Here is a 25,117-nt window from a genome sequence, read left to right as displayed (position 1 = left end):
CTCTCTGAATTCCCTGCCCAGACCCAAAAGTGCCCCAAATGTGCCCCAGAAATGTCTCCAGGGACCCCAATGTTGCCCCCCCTTGACACTGTATTGTAAAAAGATTATAAAAAAGATGACGAAAAGAGTACAAATATAACTATTTGTAAGAAAGAGGAATAAATATATAGCTAATAGAGTTTAATTAATAATGAAGGGACTTGTGTTACTTAGAAATATTGAGCATTAATTTTCTTGGCTGATAAAACTGTATTGCTTTTTTATATAAATATAAAACCTAGGTTATAAAAGCTAATGCTGTTGTTATAAATATCAATAAATATAATTAATGTATAAATAATGAAATATTAACACTAAATAATGTGTTACAGAATAAAAAGAAAATAATAAATTCCATTAATATTTTTGGGAGTTTTGAGTTGTCAGTCCCAGGTGGATGCTGTCAGACATGGTGAGGCTGGGGGTGAGGAGCAGCTTGGCCAAACAGGCTCAGCCTGCAAGGGGCTCATTCTTCTCCCTGCCCAGACCTCCCTAAGGAGACATTCAGCATCAAGATCACCTGGGACATGCTTCTATCCCCTCTTCTCTAAAATAAAAACAAAAAACTATTTCCTTGACTATTACCAAAAATCAAGAAGTGCACTTTGAAATCTCCCTCCTGAAGACAACTCCAAACTGACTTCAATCACTGGACAAGCCCTGGAGACTCAAAGACAATGGAAGGGAGACAAAGATCTCCTGTGGGCTTTCTGTATTTTAATCAGCCCCACGCTGGATTTGAGGCTGGCTCCAGGAACCTCAGGCACGGAGAGAAGGATGGAGAAGCTGCTCAAGGAGTCAGCAGCAAAACTCCAAGTGCCTTGGAGCATGGCTGGGCCCCAGTGAGGGCAGGGAGTGCCAAAGGCTGCCCAGGGCCTGGTGAGAGCAGATCCTTGAGGGCAGGATTGCAGGGAGCCCAAGGCTCTGAGCAGGGAACTGCAATGCTGAGCAAGGCCTGGCAGAGCTGGGTTTTCTCTCCTTTCAAGAGTCCCTGGGTAGACACTGTTGGTTTCAGGTCCATGGTCCCTGTATTGCTCTTGGCCGGCTCTTGTTAGGGTGACAAAGGCAAAAAGCTCTGACCGTGGTCCTGATGTTGTCTTATGTTTTCTCTGGTTAGAGGTGTTATTTTAATTCTTTATTTGCATGGTGGCTTGTTGTTCTAGGGATTTTCATTAGGTCATTCTTTTCTGTTAGGTCTTATGAGATTTTCATATTTGGTTATTATGACATAATCCTCTTCTTTATGGTGTCGTGTGGTTCGCCATCTTAGATGAGAGTGGGAGTGATAGTAAAAGGTTTTAAAATCATAAAATTTGGGGAATTAGAAAGAAGCTGGACTTAGTGGGGCCCTGGAAAAATGTTAAAAATAGACTCTGAAAATCTAAGGCTTTGTGTTTGCCAGATCATGTGAAATTGCATTTACTTAAGCAGTATTGATAAATGATATAATTCTTTGATGTGATGATTGTTTAGTAATTAAATACAATTATTGTACAAACATTAGAAGAATCATGAGAAACTATGTTAGAAATTTGAGGGGGACCACGAGGAGCCCATGCTTGGATGAAATCTATGTATACAATAGAACAATATGTGTTTAATAATTACATGAAAGTTATATAACGATAGAATGTAAAAACATGTTCATCCCGAATGCATGTCGGAGACAGATTTGGGTTTGTACCCCTGACACCCAGAGCTCTTCAATAAAAGCACCTGCATAGAATCATTCTCATGATTATGTGCTTCTGAATGCTAACAGGAGCAGTGGGTGTAACACCTGACAGTGAGGGGATTTACATAATTATAAATCCTTTAACTAGCATTGGAATTTGACATAACTATAAAACATTCAACAAACAATCTATAACTAACATTGGAACTTTATATCAACTCCTTTAATAATCAATTCTCTACAATTTCTCCCTCTAATTTTTCAATTGGGCTCAAGCCTGCATCAATTAGCAATTACTTCTTCTTGAAAGTACAATTTTTAATATTGGTTGAAAATTTGCTTGGAGCCTTCCTGTTCTTGATCATTCATTATCATGATTACTTTTACTTCTTTCTTATTAAGCTCTTTTGGTATCATTACACTTGCTTGTACAGCAGATGTTACAACTCAGATTATACAGGGGAGCATGCAAAGTAGGAGGATTAAACTAGCAATTTCACATAAGATGAAAAAGGCTGTTTTTTCCACCAGTTTCCTTTTAATGACGAGAAATTATCCCACCAGCTGGTATCGAATATAGGGGTCCACTCTTGTGTTCCAACATAAACTAAATTCCAGATTTCCTTTGAGATATTTCTAATGACTTCACTGCAGTCATCTATTTCTAAGCAGTGCTCAGAGGAGTTAAATTTTCCACAAATAATAAATAACCTACTGCTCGTCTGATTTTATGCACTACAGTTCTAGTCTGGGACAGTTGGTCGTTTATGTGGTCTAAAGCCATGGAGGTTCAGTTTGATTCCATCTCGAGAACTGCTTGTAATATCAGAATCCAATTTAACCCCGTATAAATTGGGGTCCGGTGTCCCCAGGACTCATCTTGAGCCCCGGTCACCGGTCCATAAGTGCAAATTATTTCCTGGGGGATCCATACTGTGTTTTTCCATGTCTGTGTTCCTCCAATTTCAATTAAGTTTCTTTTTCATCAGCTAGATTTGTTCAAATAATCATATACTGGGACCCCTTGGTTCAATCCAGACTCTTTTGGGTGTAAGGAAAAAGACGGTTTAATAATTCCGATAGTGCAAGTGCTGCTGCGCTCCCCGGGTAATTCAGTGTAAGCCACATTCCCACATATCCAAACCAGGTTTTCTGGAGCTTTCCAAGAAGCATCACTGATAGTCGTTGGAAATTCCCAGTACTTGGATATTTCTCTCACTCCCCAGAATGGATTTATTCCTTTTATTCCTTTATTTATTCCTTTATTTATTCCTTTATTTATTCCTTTATTTATTCCTTTTATTTCTTTATTTATTCCTTTATTTATTCCTTTTCCAGTACACTCATGGAATTCAGATCCTTCTCGATAGATTCACCCCATTTCTTTCTTCCCAATGGATTTTCAGTGTTTAATTTACTATTTTAATATGATAATGATAATGACAATGGGCTCTTCTGACTTCCCAGCGTGTTGTTAACAAGTTAGATCAGTAAGAGCATTCCCAGGAGTCTGGTATGAGGCATTCCCCTAAACTCTACAACTACTGAGCTGCACCCAGTGATTGGAGTGGCTGGTTTTAGGCGGACTGTAGACTCACCCAGCCTTGCCTCCTGGTTATGCTTTTCTCCTACAGAAGAGCTCATTGGTTTTAGTACAGAGTTTTTATTCTCTCAGTGTCAACACATTTGACTTTTATTTACTAATTTATTTTTGCCCTGATGGATGTTTTATAGGAGATTGCTTTGTCCACTGAGATTGGAATTAACTGGGGTATTTAAACTTTTCCACACAAAAACATGACCTAAAAACCTTGAACTCAATGGTTGGATGACTTTAAGAATTTTCGGTATTCAAAATGATAGAAAAAAATACTCCAAACAAATAATAAGGTATTTACTCTCATGCCTAATCCTACAAAATCACAATATACGCCGAAACAAAGGCTCCAACACAAACTAAAAACTGTACATTCATTAATAAACACTAACTAATAATAAATGCAACAGGAAAGTATCTACTTTTCAAACTCAAAAGAAAAATATAAATACCATTAACTGCAATTTTTAACAGTTCTTAACAAGTTTTAATTATTTAAACAGTTCTTAACAAGTTTTTGACTATAAACACTCTAATAGTCTTTAGGTCTCCTCTGGAGGGTTAGCTTTAGATTGTCTGAGTGATTAGTCACAATCCATTCATTAGAAGACTTAGTAGGAGATGTGGTTGGTTTTGAATCTTCAGTGGGAGGTGGTACAGGTCCTTTAATCTGGGATAGATGTGTCCACCCCTTCTCTTCGGTCGTATGGCTGTATTGGTGGTGACTAGAACCTGAAAAGGGCCTTCAAACTTAGAGGTTAAGGGTGCAGTGTTCCATGATTTAACTAACAACCAGTCCCCTGGATTGATGTTATGTCCCTTAGTGTCTTAGGGAGAGGTTTGAGGGAGATAGCCCTTTTTCCTAAGACCTTCAAACATACTTCCTATAGCCTTTGGATATTTTTGGCTGGCTGTCTCTCCTTCTGGATAAATTCCAATGCTATATGAGGTTATCAAGAAGGGGAGTCCAAACATCTTTTCATAAGGTGAAACTCTTATACCTGATCAAGGCCTTGTTCTAATTTGTAACAGTGCTAAGGGTAAACATTTAAGCCAATTCGTCTGGGTTTCTGTAACTAATTTAGTTAACGTGTTTTTGATGGTTTTATTCATCCTTTCTACACTTCTGGAGCTCTGGGGATGCCCATGGGCTGTACAACCTGCATTTCATTCCCAGGGCTTCAACAACTTCTTCTAAGACTTCGGCAGTAAAATGTGGACCTCAGTCAGAATCGACATTATTTATCAACCCATATTGGGGAATGATGTTTTCTAGGATTGCTTTTGTGGCTACTTGGGCTGTCTCTGTTTTGGTCAGGAACCCCTCTACCCAATGGGTGAGATGATCCACGATCACTAATAAGTGTCTGTGTCCCCGGACAGGGGACATTTCTGTGAAGTCTACCTGTACATATAGGAATGGCCGCAAGGCCAACTCTCTTCCCCCAAATCAGACAGTACTCTTCTCATTGCTTTCTGATTAATTTTTTGAAAAGTTAAACACCCCTTGTGTTGCCTTCTAGATCAAGGCAGGCTACCTGGTTCTGAGGTACAGCTCGACAGCCCACTCTCCAGGGCCGTTCGGGCCAATGACATACGCAGACACCAATGTGGTGGACGGTCAAATGGCGTTTATTACTTCTTCTCCTGGGGTCTTATAGTCTTAGGGGTCTCTACGTCAAAAGGGGTTTATCTTTCTTATCTATGGTTAGTAGGGAATGGAAAAGTATTGGGTAAGGAGTGGAAAGTTACTGGTTTCAGTCGGGCAACACTCCTATTGTTAGTGGGGCCACATTCCTATGTTAGTTTCTTATCTATGAGTAACAGAGGGTCTTATCTATGGGAAACAGAGGGTCCTGGCTTTCCGTGACATCGCGACAATCTTCCGCAGGGCCTCTTCCCTAGCTACCACATCTCCCCCCCCCTTTTCACAAATGAATGAGGTAGTAGTGTACATAGGTACTAAAATGAGGTATAAGGTTGTAACTTGACAAGGGAAAGGGGTTTTGGGAAACCTGAGTAAGCTTTTGCCAGACAAGTTTGGAAAATCTTGTGACTGGCAGTGTTTCTTGGTTGAATTCCCTGGTTGAATTCACAGCAAATGTCGTCGCCCTATGAACAGGATGTTGGTCCGTTCCCGGCGGCTCTGAACGAACGAGACCAGCTTGTTCAGCAGGCATGGTCCGAAGGTGACTGTTAGAAACAGCATCGCCAATGGACCTATCAGGGCAGAAATCAGAGTGGTTAGCCATGGTGATTGATTGAACCAGGACTCGTACCAGCCCTGTTGGGCTTCCCTGTCTTTCTGCCTCTGAGCCAGTCGGTTCCGGAGTTCTGTCATGGAGTATCTCACGACTCCCGTGTGGTCTGCATAGAAACAACACTCCTCTTTCAAGGCGGCACACAGGCCCCCTTGCTGCATGAACAGGAGGTCCAGGCCTCACCTGTTCTGCAAGACCACTTCTGAGAGTGAGGAGACTGACTTCTCTAGAAAGGAGATGGATTTCTTGACCCTCTGCAGGTCCTCGTCAATCAATGCCTGCAGCTGGGACAGTCCTTGGTGCTGGGTCACTAGGGCTGAGACACCCGTGGCCGTTCCTGCTGCTCCCAGGCCGAGCAGCATTGCGATAGTTACACCTGTCATTATTTCTCTTTTGTGGAGCTGGCTGGGTCCCTCAAGAAGATGGTACATCTCCTCGTCTGAGTGGTACAAGACCCTAGGAACAATCAGAACTTGGACACAGAAGTCGTTAGAGTCATTGAATTTGGGAAGGAACACACAAGGACTCACACCGGATCGCTGGCAAACCCACATCCCCGATACGGATGGGACTGCCCACTTATTGTTTTTCCTGTTAGGCCTGACAATTTTGGTGCAGATGTTGCCTCCCCGCTTAGCTAGGGCTGCATTGCCAAAGCATCTGCCTCGGCCTGTGACTTGACTCAGGGTGATTCCTTTGCGAGGGGTATCCCATCTGCACTGGTGAGGGGCGTTGGCTGAGGAATAACTGAAGGGAGTGTTTAAAGTGACTCCTTCGTAAAAGGGGGCTTGACATCGTAACAAAGCCAGCAGGATTCAGTTAGGTTAGGGTTGGATTTGTTCAGGGATACAAAGGTAGCTTCTAACATATGAAGGATTGGGTCTGCGTCTGACTCGGTTAAGCGACTCATCTGAAAGCATTCGGCTTGACCGGTCGGGACATTGCTGACCCCCGTGGGTAAGGTTTTGGGGTAGGTTATGTTTCTCCCTTTCGGCACGCTTTTAATCGCTTTGTTGGGTCCGACTGCTCGGGGTGTTGACGGCTGGAGCCTGATAATTTGCACGTTCACCCTCTCTTTTGACCCTTGAAGGACTACTGTCCACGTCTTGCCTGTGGCCCAGCTAGGGTGATCTGGCTGCAAGACCGTCAGGTTGTAATCAGTGCATGCCGGAAATCTAGGGATTTTATGTTGGTTTCGATGGAAGTTTTCGTGAAAGAAGAAGGGTGTTTTGCCGCTGATGGGTGCCCAGGTGAACTGTAAGAATTTGTCTGGCTCTTGTGGATCCCACCCAGGCCCCGACGGTCTGGCATCTGTAACTATGGTTTCGCAGCCCCAGTGCCCACAATATCCCCACCCTGGGTGATTGCAGTAGCTTTTCCCAGGGTTTGAAGCTGGGCACCAGTAGGATAGGTACGAGTGTGTGACGTGTGGGGAATAGGGGTTTACCCTTGGCTGTCCTGGAAACAGGTCGATGATGCGGAGCACGAAGGATGGAGTGTTTGGTGTGGTGATTTCTCTGAGTGCTTTGCCACTACTAAGGTGTCACATGACCCACCTGAAGGGCCGATGGGGGTAGTGGTCTGGGCTGGCTTGCCCTCTGGCAACAAGCCCCAACAGCAAAATCACACAGAAACACCCTTGGTGCTTGGGTCTCACCCGTGCGGGTCTCTCGGGTGCTGCCTGACGGCTTGGTGGTCTGTCACTTTCGTCTGGAACCGGGATGTACGCGTCACGAGGACGTCCCATGAGCAGGTCCTGTAAACAAAGACTCGCAATTCTCATCAGTCTCATTCTGCTCGCTATGAAGGTCCGGTTTAATCGACTTAAGTGGACACCACCTGATTTTGCCGTCTTTTTTGACAGCCGCGTACCCTCTCCCTGTGAGCATCAGCCTCCCACCCCGTTCCCACTTGCCCAGCTCGTTTCTGATTATCACCTGTGGGCCCTCTTCTAGTGCTCGAGTGGCCCAGTGTTTTTGGACGGTACTGTTTGTTTCATCTCCCCTAGGGAATTGATTCAGTGCCAGCAAAGCGGTTGACAGCATACGTGCCTGATCTCCTGGGGGAATGGCATTGGCAAAGCCCTCTGCTTTTGCCAACACTTCTATCTTGGTTTTCAGGGTTTGGTTTGCTCTCTCAACTGTGGCCTGCCCAGTACTGTTATATGGGATGCCTTGCACTAACGTGATGCCCCATTTCGAGGCGAATTCCTGTACTTGTTTGGAGGTGAAATTGGAACCGTTGTCTGTTTTGATCTGCTTGGGGATACCAAGCCAAGCCATGGCTGTCAGCCAGTGCTGAATTGTGGTTTTGGAGTTAGTTTTGGGGTGCTGTGTGGCTATGATCGTTCCGCTATAAGTGTCCACTGTCACTGCAAGCCATGCTCGGGGCTTCAGCAGTTCGCACCAGGTGAAGTCCGACTGCCAGATTTCTGAGGGCTTGAGACCTCTCGGGTTGACCCCGCAGGTCCAAAGGGGTGACTTCTGGCAGTGAGGGCAGGTGGCTACCACATATTTTGCGTCCGCCGTCGAGATTCCGCACCTCTTCGCCAGTGCTTTGACTCCGATGTGGAGCGACTCGTGCAGTTGACGAGCTCTTTGCAAGGTCCAAACGCCTTTTGCTGCGGCGTCCACTTTGTCATTGCCGATCTGGAAGTAACCCTTGACTGGGTCATGGCTGTTGATGTGGATGACTGACACGGTGGCCTGTCGCGAGGAAAGCGCTTCTTCCAGCATTAGGGCTGCTGCTGATGTCGACACTCCCGGTCCTGCCATGGCTAGGCAGAGCCTTGCCACGAATATAGAGTCTGTTACGATGTTGAGGTGTTCGTCTTGGAAGAGTCCGCATGCCAAAACCACTGCTGCTGCCTCCAGCTGTTGCACCGACAGTGTGGGGTCACACGCTTTGATGCAGTGCCATTGCTCTCCTGCCTGCCACACTGCTGCTGCGGTTGAAGTCGTGGAGGAAGTGTCTGTGAAGACCGTTGGTCCTGGCTGCGGTCTGTCCTTGACCTTCGGTGGCATGTCCATGTCGACTACGGTCAGCAGCTTCGTCCAGGGTGGCTTGGAGGAGTAGGAGATTTCTCCTCCGAAGCCGGAGAGAGCAAGGGCCAGGTACTCTGATATTGTGGCTGACTCCGAGGTCGGCTGCTTGCGAAACGGAAGGTGGATGCTTGTCGGCTCTGTCCCTAGGTGTTTCAAGGCGAGTCTCCTGCCTTTCATGATGAGGCTGGTGATGCATTCGATTCCTGGGGAAAATGCACGAGCAGGTCTTCCGAGGACCACCCATTGGATTGGTCGGGCCTTTTCAGCGAGTCCTTGAGCCCGTGCTCCCACTCCTCCCTTCGGTGTAAAGTGGACGTACAGGTTCAGTGGCATGGCTGGGTTCCACCTGGCAAATGTGCCAGTGGACATCTGATTTTCGATGAAGTCGAGGGAGCTCGTTGCTTGCGGTGTCAGCTCCTTGGGATCCCAGGGGTTCTTCCCTTTCAGGAGGTCATATAGAGGGTCCATGACCTCAGGAGGAATCAGGACGATGTTGCGAAGCCACTGCAGCAATCCCACCAGGCGTTGCACGTCGTGGAGCGTCTCGACTTCTCAGCTGACCTTCATCTCGGGGGTGTCACGTAGGAGCTTGTAATTCCTACTCCCAGGAAGGTCACGCAGGGTCCTCTCTTGATCTTTGCACTCGCGATGTCGAAGCCGTTGGCCTGAAGGGTTTCCGTGATTGTGGTCACCAGGTCATCCACTTGGCTTGTCAATGGTGCTGCGACCAGGATGTCGTCCATATACTGGATGATGGTTGTGTCGGGATGGGAGTGTCGGACTGGCATCAGTACTTTGTCCACGGTGATCTGGCATATGGTCGGGCTGTCGACCAGGCCTTGGGGAAGCACTCTCCATTGGAAGCGAAGGTTGGGCCGCTCACCGTTCCGAAACGCCATGGAAAAGGCGAGTCGTTCTCTGTCCTCAGGGTGCAGGGGTATTGAAAAGAAGCAGTCCTTGATGTCCAGTACTGCGCACTGCTGCCCTGTGGGGATGGCTGAGTTCGTGGGTAGCAGTGTCTGGACTGGACCCAGGGGTCGGATCGTCTTGTTAACCTCTCTCAGGTCGTGGACGAGACGATAGCCTTGTCCGGACCTCTTGGGGATCACGAATACAGGGGTGTTCCATGGGCTGGTGGAGGGTTCTATGTGACCCTTTTTCAGTTCGCGGTCGACCAGTTCCAGCAAGGCTGCCATTCGAGGCTCTGTCAGGGGCCACTGCTCAACCCATACAGGGTCTGATGATTTCCAAGTCAATTTGATTAGTAGCGGAGGGTGTACGGCAGTGGCCCTGAGGATGAATTTGTAATCCGAAATCCGAGCATGGAAAGGACATCCCTTCCTAACAGGGGTGGAGAATTTTGCAAAATGTAGGGGTAGATTGCTACTGTCTGTTCTGGTCCCTTTTTCGTGTGAAGTGTTATAGCCACCAGCTGGGTGCTTTTCCATGCCCGGGACTGCCCCCCCACTCCGTTCACTGGAAGGACTTCTTTGAATTGCCAGTGTCCGGGCCAATGTGCTTGGGGAAAAATCGTGCAGTCTGATCCCGTGTCCGCCCAAAACTGAAACCCTATGACGTGGGGATCCTGGCTGCCGTAAAGGCGGCATGTCCCCCACACCATCAGGGGTTCCTTCCCTATTCTCATGGCCAGGGCCACCGAGGGATCCCGCTCTGGGGCGTCCCCTGCTGTTCCTGTGACTCCAGCGCGGCTTGTGGCGGTGGGGGATGCGAGGGTATTGAGGGCGGTGCTGCACAACTCTGCCATTGTATTGCTGGAGGGGATGAAAAGTTGACTGCTCCCTGTGGGGGCATAGGGTATGAGGGTCCCCTGCCCCACTGGGGGTTGCTGTAGCTGGGTCGCTGCATATTCCAGGTGGGAGGGGGCTGAACACGACCCGGCCACCCCCTCCCTCTCCCGTTTCCCTGGGGCCTGGATCTGCATTCCTTAGCTAAATGTCCCTTCCTTCCACACACCCAGCACGGCCCCCTACCTCCCCCTTGGCGTGGTGGAGCATCTGCTGATAGGCGCCTTGGCTGGGGGCAGTTTACTGCCAAGTGGCCTGCCTGGCCACACTTAAGGCACGCCATCACACTGGTTATCGCGGTGTGAACTGCTGCTTGAATGGGAGCTAGATGTTCCTCCTTTGCAACGTGTCTGATCATGGCAGCTATATTAGACCCCTGCGGCAGTGACCTTAAAATGTCTTTGGTGGCTGAATTGCATTGCTGGCGTAGGCACTCTGCCAGCACGGGACCCTTCGCCTCTGAGGGTAACGCAGAGGAATCTAATGCGGCCTGAAGTTTGTCCACAAACAGAGTGAAGCTCTCACTCTCACCCTGTTTTATGGAAGACCACGGAGATGGTTTGGCTACCACTTTAGAAGCGTCACGGATGGCTTCTCGGGCAGCATGGGTTGTTGTCATGACCTCATGGGCCCGCAAGCCCTCAGCCTGTTGCTGGGGGGTGATCATAGTGGGGTCTGTGCCCATTAGCCTCTGTATGCTGGAGCCATGCAGTGGGTGGTCTGCCCCTGTTACCAAGGCTAGCTGTTTGATGCAATTGTCCTCCCATTCTTGTTTAAAAACGATCATCCCCGCACCGTCAAATATCATTCTACACATCTGCTTAATATCAAAGGGAAGCATATCGTCCCCACCGAAAAGGCCGTCAATGAGTGTGCAAACCATGGCCAAATTAATTCCCTTATCCGCAATCGCTTTAACGATTGCCTGCACATCTTTTGGATTGACCGGTGAATAGGTCTTTTGGTTTCCACCTGCCCCCCCCCCCCCCCCACCACGAACCGGGAACACCAGAGTGGCAGACGGAGCCCATTCCAAGCAAGCCATTTTTATTTTCCGCCAATTTGTAAGCAGGGTTCGGTTTTTCTTTGGTAACCCCTTCACCCATGCAGGAGCGCTGTGGCTAGTGACCTTACATGCCGCTGCTCTCTCTCTGTTAAAGCTAGAATCTGAGTCGGAATCCTCCGACCCTGTCTCGGGCTCCGAGCTCGAGTCCGAGTCTGAGCAGGAAGTCGAGTAAAGAGACGCTTCCGGGCTGCTCTGCCTTTTCCTCGGGCTCCGACCCCACCCCTTCCTGCGAGGGTCCGGCCGTTCCCTCCCCCTGGGGTCCCCCTGCCTCCTGCTGGGGGAGGTCCTTGCCCTAAAAGGACTTATTTTGACTAAAGCGCTCTGATTGGTCTTACGCGCCTCCGCGGGGGCCGCCCCGTCTCCCCGCTCGCCCGCTCATGTGTTGTTAAGTGGGCTGACTGCGTTTCCGCCCCCCTCCTCCTCCTTTCCGCCCTGACCATGCGGTCCGGCGCCATTTTCAAACGGATATGGTGGGGGGCCGTTTTTATCGGTCCCTATGGGATCCGACATTCTGGCCGCGTTCCACGCCTCCTCCGCAAGCCCCTGCCAGAACGCCCGTGTGTGCTCTCCCCCCTCCGATGGTGAGTCCGCTCACTGAGGGGGATCTGGCGTTTGCGGCTCCGCGCGCCCGCCCGGGTCAAGCACCTCCATGGTTTGTGTCGCCGCGCCCACCCCCAACTGTGGCACGGCTAATAAACAAGTTCGAGCGGCTTTCCAGGTTTCTTGCTTTTGTCGAGCTTTTTGCAGAGCCTGGACAACTCTGCCCCATGATTTTAGGGCTTTCCCTGAACCCAAGGACATAGTGTCCTCTGCCAGAGCTTTTGTACAATTATCCCACACGTCCGAATGTAGGACGTCCATGGGGCTTTCAATAGCCCTAAGCTTAATTAATCTCGACAATGCGAGAGTTAAATCCCTAAGTTTACATTCTATACCCCATTGTGCATGCATCTCTGTTACGACCTTCGCTATGGCTTCCATTGTCCAAGCTGGTCCGGGAGCGTCCTCTCCGCTGCGGTCAGACCTGCTGCCGCAGCCGCCGTCCTCTTTCCAGGAGAATCCCCGTTCGCCAGGTGCAAGCCGCTTTCCCAGGTTCAGGCACCAAAATGTTGCCTTCTAGATCAAGGCAGGCTACCTGGTTCTGAGGTACAGCTTGACAGCCCACTCTCCAGGGCCGTTCAGGCCAATGACATAAGCAGACACCAATGTGGTGGACGGTCAAATGGCGTTTATTACTTCTTCTCCTGGGGTCTTACAGTCTTAGGGGTCTCTACGTCAAAAGGGGTTTATCTTTCTTATCTATGGTTAGTAGGGAATGGAAAAGTACTGGGTAAGGAGTGGAAAGTTACTGGTTTCAGTGGGGCAACACTCCTATTGTTAGTGGGGCCACATTCCTATGTTAGTTTCTTATCTATGAGTAACAGAGGGTCTTATCTATGGGAAACAGAGGGTCCTGGCTTTCCGTGACATCGCGACAATCTTCTGCAGCGCCTCTTCCCTAGCTACCACACCCTTGGTAACTGCCTTTACTATGTTATGTACTCCCATGCACGTATGATCTCTTGGAAAGTGGTCACATAATCCTTGTATTTCCCAATAGGTCAACTCGTGTAACTCCGTCACCACCTTTCGGGCTAGAGTTTTATTTAAAATTTGCTGTCCATCAGGGGTCCACCATTCTCCATTTTCTTTTTGCTGTCCTCTCATCTTTTCTAACTCTCTTAATTCTTTCTCGTCGAAGACGGGTCTTTCCTCTCGTCTTTCTCTACCAGGTGTTCCCTCTATCTTAAGAATTTTAACTGGACTTTCCTGTTCCAAAGCTACTTCTTCCACTACTTGATCAGCTAATTGGTTTCCCTTTATTTCCTGGGTGTCCCCTTTTTTATGTCCTTTTATGTGAACTTTGGCTATCTCTGTTGGTTTCCTCAGGGACTCTATTACTAATTTTCTTAGCTCTTAATGTATTAAATATTTGCCTTTAGAATTTAGGTACCCCTATTCTTCCCATATTTTTTGAATGTATGGGCAATCCCAAATGGGTACCAGGAGTCGATATAGATTGTTCCTTTATCTTTTTCTAGTAAATCTAGTCCTCTCTTCAGGGCATAGATTTCACAGCACTGGGCAGACCAATTTGAGGGTAGCTTTCCCATTTCCTCAACTTGCATGTTCTGCCCATCTATGATTGAACACTCCGAGACGTGTTTACTGGGTACCATTCATGATGATACATCTGTAAAAAAAATTCTCCCATATGGGAGGGGCCCATCTTCTAAATTTTCGCTCACTTTATTCTGCATTTCAATACTTTTAAACAATCATGCTCCAGGTCTGTTAACAGCTCTCCCGTGAGGAACTGGGCTGGATTTAAACATTTCGAAGTGACACATTCAAGGCCCTTGGTATTTATTAGGATTACTTCATACTTTTGTATTTGGGCTTCAGTTAGCCACTGAGAGGCCTTGTGACTTAAAACATCTTTCACATTGCGTGGGGTATGAACCTGGATCTTCCCCTTTCAGGTTAGTTTCTGTGTATCTTCTATTGGGGTGGCTGTTGCCTCTATCACTTGTACACAGGCTGGCCACCCTCTGGCTACTGGATCTGGTAACTTGGAGAGAGATGAGACCGGCTTCCTGCATCCTCCCCAATCCAGTGTAAGGACTACACAAGCTATCCCCTCTTCCACGTTTACAAATAGGTCAAAATTCTTTTTAAGGACTGGTAGATGTAGTACAGGGGCAGAGGACAATTTAGTTTTCAGATTCGAAAGCTGTTCCTCATCATTTGAGGTCCAGGTTACAGGCTCTGAGTCTATCAATTTGTCATATGGAAATTTAACACTTTTAGTATACTGATCAAGCCATAATCTGCAATACCCAAACAAAACTAGTAATTTTCTAACATCTCTTTTGGTCTTTGGGGCAGGGATGGACAGAATTCCCAACATTCTCTTGGGGCTTCACCTTTTATACCCTTGGGTGATTATATGTCCTAGATATGTTACTTCTTGTTCCACAAATTGCAGTTTCTTTTGTGATACTTTTAGACCTTTTTCCCCTAAGAAATTTAGGAACTGTATGCTAGAACTTCTAACTTTGTCTTGTTCTTATCCTGATACACGTAAATCATCAACAGATTGTAAAATATGTACCCCATTCTCATTTTTAAACTATTCTAGGAGTTCTTCTAGAGCTTGCCAAAGAGATTGGGGATTCTGTAAACCCCTGGGGAAGACCTGTCCACCTTAGTTGCTGTTTTCTTTTCTTTTCAATGTCCTCCCATTCAAAGGCAAACCAGTTCCAGCACTCTTCAGCCAGGGGACACGCTCAGAAGACATCCTTTAAATCGATGACAGAGAACCATGCATGCTCCTTAGGTACTTGGCTTTAAAGGGTGTACGGGTTTTGTACTACTGGGTGCCTTGTAACCATTCTTTTATTAACTTCTCTTGAATCTTGTGCTAATCGATACCTTCCTTTAGCTTTTCTCACCGCTAGTATGGAAGTATTATGTGGAGACATGCATGGTTCTAAAATTCTTCCTTTAATAGCTGGTCAATTACTGGGGCGAGTCCTTTCTTTCCCTCTGGGGCAATGGGATACTGCCTTACCCGAATGGGGGAGATGTCTTTCTGCATCTCTGCTTTTATTTGTGGCCTATACAAACAAGCAATTTTCCCCTCCCACACCCACACATTTGGGTTGATTTCATCTATGTCTCCTTTAGTTAAGACCATTATTTGTACTACCATTTTTTCTTCTTTTGGCATTACTCCAATTCCCAATTTGATTTGTAAATCATGTCCTAATAAATTACAACCTAACTTGGGGATGTAAATTTACTTAGCTCGACACTCTCTTGAATTTCCTCTAATTTCTACATCTTCTATAATCTGGGACTCAAATGGTTCTCCTTTGGCCACTATACTTTACAGACCATTTTACCGACTGTGATTCCTGTTGGTATTTTAGTCACACATGACTTGTCTGCTCCGGTATCAACTAAAAATTCAAATTCATCATTCGGGGGACCAATCTCGAAATTTACTAAGGGCTCTTCTAGATGGTTCATTAAATTCCCCAGAGCATAGAACCCTGGACATCCCTATTCTGCATATTTCTCATCTCTTCTTAAGATGTTCTCTAGAGTTTCTTGCTCCCAGGCTATGGCTTCATCTAATTGGAGTTTCTTACAATTTCTCTTTAGGTGTCCTTTCTCTCCACAGTAATAGCAATATTTGTCACTGAGTAGAGCCCTAGCCCCTTTTGGTCCAATAAAACCTTTGTCTCTTCTAAGTGGTTCTACTGGCCCATTCTTGTTGGCTCCCACACTTTCTCTGGCTATGGCTACCATAATTTTAGCTTTTGTTTTTGTGTTTTTTTCTTCTCTTCTCAGATATACTCTTATGGCTTCTCTCAGATGTTCATTATACTTTTTTCCTGCCAGTCCTCTAATCTTCCTAACTTTCATGTGATATCTGGCCAGGATTTAGTTACCAATTGTATGTTGAGAAGGACTTAACCTTCTGGGCTATCCAGGTCAACATTAGAGTAAATCTGGAAGTTTTGCTTTAGCCTATTAAGCCATGGTGCTGGGGTCTTGTGTTTTTGCTGGGTGCTGTCAAACACTAACCTGGTATTACTCCCTCTAGAGACTGATTCTTTTATCCCTCTGGTCATCAGAGACCTGTGATCTCTCATATTCCTTCTCCCCTCTTCCTGATTAGGGTTCCAGTCAGGCTCCACTAAAGGCATTTTTTGGTCACCCTGGGGGCTCAGGTTGGTTTTCTTGCTCCCAAATTTTCATTCCTGTAGTTTATATTATTCGAGTCTCTTCTGGGGGAAATAGGATGTTAAAGATAGAGTACAATTTTCCCCATGTATAAATATTAGGGCCTAAAAATTGATCAATTTGATTTGCTATCCCTACTGATTCTTCCATTAAATTTCACAATTCTTTCTTAAAGTTTCCAACTTCGGACGCAGTCAAGGGAATGTTTACAAATCCAATCTCACTGGTCACCCCACCTATGGGAACTTCTCTGAGGGGGAACAATATTTCCACTTTAGCCTCTTTGGACTGGGTGTTACAACATCAGCTGTGGAGGCTGACTGGCTAACTTCACTCTTGGGCATGAGATTCTGAGATGTTGTTTGGCTTCTCATTTGTGGTGGGGGAGGCAGAGCAGGAACTTGCTGGTGAATAAGGGGTGCATGAGATGGTTGAGGTAAGGGAACAGTAGTGAAGGGTAAAGAGAGTAAGCAGAGAGTGGAGGGGAAGGTGTTGGAGATATAACTGGGTTAGGAGGTTGTAAAGGAATGAGAGCTGGGAGAGGAAGAGGAATTGGGTCCACAGAAAGAGGAATTGGAGGAAGGATTTGAGGCACTGCAAGGGTAGGAGGAAGTGAGTGGTCACGGAGGTCCAAGTTTTTTGTCAGCCTTCCCAGTCTCTTCTTCTTCTTTTACTTTACTAGCTTGCTTTCCCTCTTTCAATTTATAGACTCTTGTATTTTCCTCCTCTGACATGTACTTTAGCCCACAGGTGACATTCTGTATCTGCTATATGTCTGGGTCCTCTTGAGTACTCAAGTATTGATGTCATTGGCTACACAACTGCTTGTCTCATGTACTGTACCATGGCCACTCCCTCTGTAAGTTTATCCTTGACAATAGTGAACCAATTTTTTTTGATTTAATCTTTCTGTTATTTCCCAATTGTCCCAGTTGTTAAGTAGTTTTCTTAAGGGAATATTGGGAGGGATGTTTTTAATTTTCTTCTTATTCTTTCTTGGGGAATTTACTTTCTTACTATAACACTTCCCCATACCTTCTCAATGGGCTTTCGAAGAAACTCTAATGTGCCTCTACCCAAACCAAGGAATATCGACAGACAAGGCAATGATTAAACAACTCAAGCTTGTTTGGCCCTTTCAACTTATTTCTTATTTTCAGTATTTAAGTCAAACCTAAACCATTCAAATAACTCCTAAACCACTTGCATTCACAATTCTTACACTCTTTCATGGTTTGATGCTGGCGCAATGCCAGTGCCCCCATGAAAATACATTTTCTCTGGTGTCTGCTGTGAGATGTGACCAGGAATAGAGCAAAACAGGCTCCCACTTAGAAATAGAGAAGAGAAAACTTTATTAACCTACAACTATATGTAAAAAGAAACACACAGAATGAATGAAAACCTTCCAAAAACATTTCTGCCCCCCCCCCACCAAATTTCCAATACATCCATCCCTCAGATCACCAACTCTCAGTCCATCACCACCCTTTAGATATCAATTCTCAGTTCATCAAGGAGTGAGGATTTCCTCTTGTGCCATAGGCTTCCCCTGGAAACACAGTTGAGACCTCTTGTGTTTCCTGTCATACGTGGCACTGCCCAGAGATCATTGCCATCGTGACCTCTTCCTTCCATGTCCAGTGCTCTCACCACTGTGCATGGATCAGAGCTGCTTCTAGGATTTTCCTTTTAAGGGTGCTTGGTCCAGTTTCAAAAAAAAAAGCACAGTCTCTCACTTTCTGGACACCTGTCCCCCTCCAAATTTCACCCCCTGGGGCCGAGGAGTCTCAAGAACAGAGTTCTTCTCTTCCCCTGAAGATTGAGGGCACCAACCACCCTCCTTGCCTGTCATCTCTGTTCACACACTCCTTCAGATCACATCACTGCACTCACTTGGCTCCAAGCCATTGCCTCCCCCCTAAATGCAGTCTCTGTGTCACAGCAAAAAACAGTTCTGTCCATTGCTATACAAGAAAAGTCCAGCCAAAGGACTTTGCAAAGGACCTCTTCTCATCTAAGATTCTTCTTCACTTCTCTTGTGGCCCATTTCCTCTTATCTTATCTCTTATCTCTCTTCTCATCCAACTCCAGGAGGATCAGCATTTGTAAGGTTTCCATCATCCAAGAAAAACAGTTAAAAATCTCAGTCTCTGCCTGTCCAGAAGTCCCATGGCTGCCTTGCCAGGAACCTTCTTGCTGCACCCCTCCTTCTCCTTCTTGCTGGCCGTGCTATCAAATTCCAAGGTGGCACAGGCACAGACACCAGCTCACTCTCTCTTTCTCTCTCTCTCCTGGGGGTGGGAGATGGATGCCCGATGACTCTCCACTGTTCCTCCACCCTTCCATCCTCAGGGCATCTTCACCTCCCATCTCTGTCCAAGGCCCAGGCCTACCTCACCCGGCCGTATGGCCTCCCGTCCCCCACTCAACTGGCAGCAGCTGGGCAGGGGAGAGGTCTGAACTCTTTCACCACCAGAACCTAAGAGAAAGTTTTCCTGGGAGTTCTCTGCTTTTAACCCCTGTGTTCTCAGAGGCGTATCCATGTCCCCAGTGGCCACACCAGGGGCCAATATTCAAATCTGAGCACCTATTGGTTTGACCACAGCATCCCAAAAAAAAATCACTTCCTCTCAAACCACAACAGGGTGATAGGAACATACAGACTCTATGTTATCCTTGTATGTTACTTTATGAAATTGTATAGTTATTGATGTTGTTCAAGTTGTATAGTTATTGATAAAATTATGTAGCTGTTGATTTTGTTACTATCCTAATATACTGCCTTTAGCTTATTCTTGTGTGTCGCCTTATAAATTTGTACAACTATTGGTATTGTCAATAGTCTAGAAGTGGAGATAAAAGGATTTTTGATGATAGATAATGTAAGTTTGGAGAATAAATCAAAGCCAGGACACGGATGCATTTCAGAGTTAGTGGAATCTACACAAGGGATACTTGTACCATGGTTGCTATTTCTTCTGCAAGGGCCCTGTAGAGATATGGTAGACATGGCATTTATTTAAAAGAAAAAAAATAAAGGGGAATTAATTGTAGGTACACAGTTTGTGGTAATTGGGAGTGGGGCTATGGCTAAGCCTCATCTCTAGGGGCTACAACCATGTAGGACAAGTGAACAGTATTAAAGGTAATGAGACATGGAGTGCTGAGGTGTACTGACCAATCACAAAATGGTACAGAGGGCACACAGGTGCAATGTGTGTCAGATGAAGGATATAAAAGGTTGTACTGAAGAACAACAAAGGGCTGATGCTTGAAGCCTTTATTAGTGTCAGTTGTATCCCTCAATGGCAACAAGTGATGTCACAGCCCTATCTCTAATGTCACACAGCTGATATCTAATGTCACAGCCAACTCTGTGATGTCAGAACTCTACCCTGTGATGTCAGAACTCTGCCCTGTGATGTCACAGCTGTCTCTGTGATGTCATAGAGTCAACCTATGATGCTGTAGCTGCTCAGTGACCTCACAAAACCCACTCTGTGATGTCATAGCCCACTCTGTGACCTCATGCTACCAGATGATCAATTGTCTACACCAGGTGAGCACACACAATGCTGATTCTCCAAAACGCCAAGCCTATGGAAACCACACAACGCCCATTGTGTGAGAAGGGCAACTGAAATTCACCAGCCTCAGTGTCCTGCCAGCTCAGCCAGGCCGACTGGAACATTGGGGTCCCTGAGCACCAGGGACCACCAGAGAGACCCCCAGGACAGGAGAATGCATGGGTAAATGCGAGGGGAAATATATTAATGACTTTGGGGAATTGATTATCATATGTGTGTTTAGCCCAGGACAATCAATGAATTTGTATGCAAAATACAGAATATAAATATAAACTTTCCTGTACTCAGCATGTACAGCTTTGGGAGGAGCTATCCCCCCATGCATCTGGCCAAATAAAGAATGTTGCTTCTTAATGCTACATTGGGGTTATGGAGTTTTATTATTTTGCCAAATTTCTGGTAACACTCCCACTCCCTAGCAAAGCTCTGTCTGCTGCTGGTCACAAACAGAGAAGTGCTGGTGGGAGATGTGGTGGTTGGAGGCTGCCGGGGCACAGTGACCATGAAATAATCAAGATTCCAATATTCTGTGAAAGAAGGAGGGGCAGAAACAAAACTTCATCACTGGAATTATGCAGGGCAGACCTTGGATTCAGGATGCAGGTTTGGAGAGTACCGAATCAGGTACTGATTTTTTAAGGGAAAAAAACTTAAAAACAAAGGTGTCCAGGAAAGATGGACATACCCCAAGAAAGGAATCTTAAGGTGGAAGAAGCTGTCTGTCCGTTTGTGCCAAAGTTGAGCCTAGGAGGAAAACAACTGTCCTGGCTGGGCATGAGCTTTTGTGGGAACTCAGAAAAAAAGAGAGTGCGTCACCATTGGACAGTAGGTCGGGCATCTCAGGAAGTGTTTAAGGATGTTGTTAGGTTGTGCAGAAGGAAAAGTAGAGTGGTGAAAGGTCAATTAGATCTTAACCTGGCCACTTCTGTTAAAAATAATAAAAAATGTTTTTAAAAATAAAATAATAGCAAAAGGACAGATAAGTAGAACATCTACTCTTTATTGGATGAAGTGAGGAATAGAGTAACTAAAGATAAGGAAAAGTGGAGCTGCTTAACACCTTCTTTGCCCCAGTTTTCAACATTAGGACAGGTTGTCCTCAGGACAAGTGTTCTCCTGAGCTGGTGGATGGGGACAGGGAGCAGAACAGCCCCCCTACAATACAGGAGGAAGCAGCTGGGGACCTGCTGAGCCAGGTGGGCAAGAAAGCCAATGGCACCTGGACTGGATCAGGAATTATGTGGCCAGCAGGAGTACAGCAGTGAGTCTTCCCCTGCACTCGGCACTGGTGAGGCCACACCTTGAATGCTGTGTCCAGTTCTGTGCCCCCAGTTTAGGAAGGACATGGAGGGGCTGGAGCATGTCCAGAGAAGGGCAACAAGGCTGGGGAAGGGTCTGGAACACAAGTCCTGTGAGAAGTGGCTGAGGGAGCTGGGGTTGTTTATCCTGGAGAAGAGGAGGCTCAGAGGAGACCTCATCACTCTTTGCAACTCCCTGACAGGAGGGTGCAGCCAGCGGCGGTCGGGCTCTTCTCCCAGGGAACAGTGACAGGACAAGAGGACAAAGCCATAAGCTACAGTAGGGGACATTAATGCTGGAAATGAAAAATATTCTTTACAGAAAGAGTGATTGGGAACTGGAAGGGGCTGCCCAGGGAGGTGGTGACGTCTCCGTCCCTGGAGGTGTTTCAGGAAAGACTGGATCTGGCACTGAGTGCCATGGTCTGGGTGACAAGCTGGTGTTGGGTCACAGGTTGGAGTTGCTGATCTCCAAGGCCTTTTCCAGCCCGGTTAATTCTGTGATTCTATGATGACTGTGACACTGCAGGGCCCGGGGAAGCAAGGGGCCATTGTGGCACTGCAGGGCCTCATGGAACTAAGAGGATCACAGTGACACTGCATGCTGAAGATTCCACAGAACCAAGGCCCCATTGTGACACTGTGGGCCTGAATGGAAGCAAGGAGTCCAGTGTGACACTCTGGGTCCTCGTGGAACCATGGAGGCCACTGTGACTCTGCAGGGCCTTGTTGAACTGAGGGGCCATTGTGAAACTATGGAACCAAGGAGACCCTTGTGAGACCCTGGGGCCCAATGGAACCAGGGGGCTGTCACAGACATCTTTTGTGGAAAATCTTTTCTTTAGGAGTTTTTCCTCTTCTGGGAAGCTGAGGCCCTAGAAGAAAAATGTAAGCAATTATTATCTGCTGCTGTGGAATGTAACAGGTGCATCTGTGATTGGTCTTCTGTGAGTGTTTGGATTTGCTGACCACTCACGGGAGAGTTTGTCCTTGCTTTCTACCTGGACACAGAACGTTGTTATTGATTCATTTCTATTCTTAGCTTAGCAGCTTCTGCAACTCTTTTCTCTCTATGCCTTTTAGTATAGTCATAATGTATTACATATCATAAAATAATAAATCCAGCCTTCTGGTCATGAAGCCAAGATTCTCCTCTATCTCTCTCACCCTGAGGAACCCTTGCAAAGCCATGTAACATCTGGTGGACCCCTCGTGTAAGGACAAAAATTAATTTGATAAGACCAGAGGAGCAGATTGCTGTACTGGGTAAATCCTGTATGTGCAGCATTTGATGGTTGCTTTAGAAGTGACCACGGAAGTGGATTCAAGCCAGGAGCTGAAGAACTGAAGATCCTGATTTAGGCAGAGTTCACAGCCAAGGCTGACCACAAGAGAACCTGCAAACCCTTCAGGAAGATGATTGAAAAGAGCAGCAGAACCGTGGAGCGGGCCAGAGCATGCTGGACTTTTTCAAAAGGTACTGTTGGCTTTTCCCTTCCTGATGAACCAGCCTTTCGTAGTTTCTGGCTGTTCATATGGGGAACATCCCCTTTGGACAATGAGGTTTCTTTTTCTCCTTCAGAGGAGAAAATTATTGCCCTCTGGCAAAAATGGAATGAAGAGGATGGACTTTTCCTGTCAGAAACAGATCTCTATGAGTTCTTTCGATGGGCAAAGCTTTTTGGATTCTTTACTGATGTGCTATAGGCCCTCGATGTTTTCGTGTGGGAGTACATGAACTCTATTTTCCAATTTATTTGGGGCCAGGGGTGCAACTTCCCTAGCATTTACCCAGCATTTAGAAAGCTCTTTCCAGTTTTGAAGCAGAGAGCAGCTGTTTATCCAATGATTGCTAATTGCATTGGGCAAGCTTCGTTCCCCCCAAATTCAGCAAGAGAAGACCTTTTGGGGGATGAGCTGCTGCTTCCCAGCCCCCCCTGCTTCCTGGCGGGGGGGGGGGGGGGGGTGAAACTTCGCCACGAGAAGAATTTTTTTTCACTCTGTGTCAGGAGCGTGCGCAGATGGAGCGGTCTCTTCCCCCCCTTCTCTCTCTCCAGGGTAATGGGAATGGGCGGTGTCTCCCCAGTTGGCCTCTCAGACCCTGCCCCGCTCAGAGATTGGGGTGGTACTTGTCCCCAAGGGCCCCCTGCCCCTACCAGCACAGCGGCTGCCTCTCTGGGCGATCCCACCTCCGCCTCTGCCGGCTTCCCCGCCTGCACCGATGTTGCTGAGCAACAGCAATCCACCGCCGCCCCTCCCAGCTGTTTTACCACCACTGCCCCTCCTGGCTGTTTTGCCGCTGTCCGTGTGCACTCCGCCGGCGACTGCATCTCCACAGCTGACCTCCGAGTCAGCGGCAGAAGACGGCGCCAACCCCGCGCCATGCCTGCCGCCGCTTTCAGAGGCAAGGGTCAAAGCAGCGGCATGTTCCCACACATCCCCGCCGTTTCCTGCAGCTGAGCCACTGTTGCTAGGCGACGAAGATGCGTCTGCAGCTTCCGGCTCAGTGGAGGAGGGATTCTCCCTGGCTCCGCCTCCCCCACCGCCTGCACCGGCTGCCCCAGTAGTTCTGCCGCTGTCGGAGATTCTGTCCTCCATGTCTGCGTCAGAGGCTGCCCTGGAACCGGCAGCTTGTTCGAGCTCGGAGCGCCCCGGGCCGGTTGCCTTTGCAGCAGCGGGCCCGGCAGCTAGTCTCCCCTTCTGTGGAGCAGGAAGTGCTCACCAGCTGACGGCGGGAGCAGCTCGTCTGCCTGCTTTCAAGATCAGCATTCTTGGTGGGTTGGGGGGTGTTTTTTCGGGGATTGCCCTGTGGAGGTTGCCATCTCTGCCGCCCCACTTGTGCCCAAGTGGCAGGGGGCAGGTGCATTCAGAGAGCTCTGTCTCTGGTCCCCAGACCAGAGGGGGTGGGGTGGTGCCGGGAGGCAGATGGGAGACACGCCTGATGCATTTGCATTGCAGAGGGAGGCAGAGGGAGGGGGCACAGCTGGAGGAGACCATGGCTTGTTTGCTGTGGGGAGCAGACATTTCCAGATCCGAGATGAGGATTTTTGGGGCTGCTTCTATTCCCTCACTGCTGGCATGCCTCAGTGGTTTTGGGGAAAGGAAGTGTCTCACCACCCGTGCTGCCATTGTACTGGCAGCAGGGTGCGGGCCTGTGGGAATGCAGAGCCTGCTTCGTGGGTTTGGCCTGGATTGTTGGGCCAAAGTTTCTGGGCCAGGGCCATTGCCTGGCCTCCTGATGTCTCTGGGGGTTGTGATTTCTGCTACCAGTCCTGGCCTGCCCTTTTGTGGGCCAGCTTTGGGGTCCGTCATGGGCCGGGACCCCCTGGGCCTTTCTTTCTCTGGCTCTGCTCTGCTCTGCTGCTGCTGCTGCTCTTTTCGATCAGAAAAAAAGAAAAAAAAAAAAAAAAAAGAAATAGCTGGTAGCAGCTCTGAAGCACTGAAGCATTGAACGGCCAGAAGAAAAGGACATTCCAAAATTGTTCAAATTGTTTGAAATTGTTTGAAATTGTTTTACAGCAAGTCTGTTTCAGGACCAAAAAGGACTCTCAGATATGTCCAGGAAAAAGGTCTTCAGCCCATGGACTGTTCCTGAAACTCAGCTGCTTGGACTTGAATTTTCTTTGCATTGTTTTTTGCATTTTCTTAGATTGTAAGATTGTTTCAGTGATATGTTAGTATTGTATGTTATACAGGTGAAGAAATTTCCTGTTCATTTCACATCAGCATTTTTTCTTTTTAATTTATTACAGTGAAAAGGGTGTAATGTCACAGACATCTTTTGTGAAAAATCTTTTCTTTAGGAGTTTTTCCTCTTCTGGGAAGCTGAGGCCCTAGAAGAAAAATGTAAGCAGTTATTATCTGCTGCTGTGGAATGTAACAGGTGCATCTGTGGTTGGTCTTCTGTGAGTGTTTGGATTTGCTGACCATTCACGGGAGAGTTTGTCC

At 47.2% G+C, this 25,117-nt stretch overlaps 1 pseudogene; it reads left to right on the top strand.

The window, feature by feature from the left end:
- LOC134413687 (olfactory receptor 14J1-like) overlaps positions 1-23,898 on the top strand; it is a 37,051-nt pseudogene extending 13,153 nt beyond the window's left edge.
- Positions 23,899-25,117: the final 1,219 nt, after the last annotated feature.

This window comes from Melospiza melodia, unplaced genomic scaffold (assembly GCF_035770615.1).
Source record: "Melospiza melodia melodia isolate bMelMel2 unplaced genomic scaffold, bMelMel2.pri scaffold_48, whole genome shotgun sequence".
NCBI classification, from domain to species: Eukaryota; Metazoa; Chordata; class Aves; order Passeriformes; family Passerellidae; genus Melospiza; species Melospiza melodia.
The sequence above is the reverse complement of the archived record's forward strand: the minus strand, read 5'-3'. Positions and strand labels throughout refer to the sequence as shown.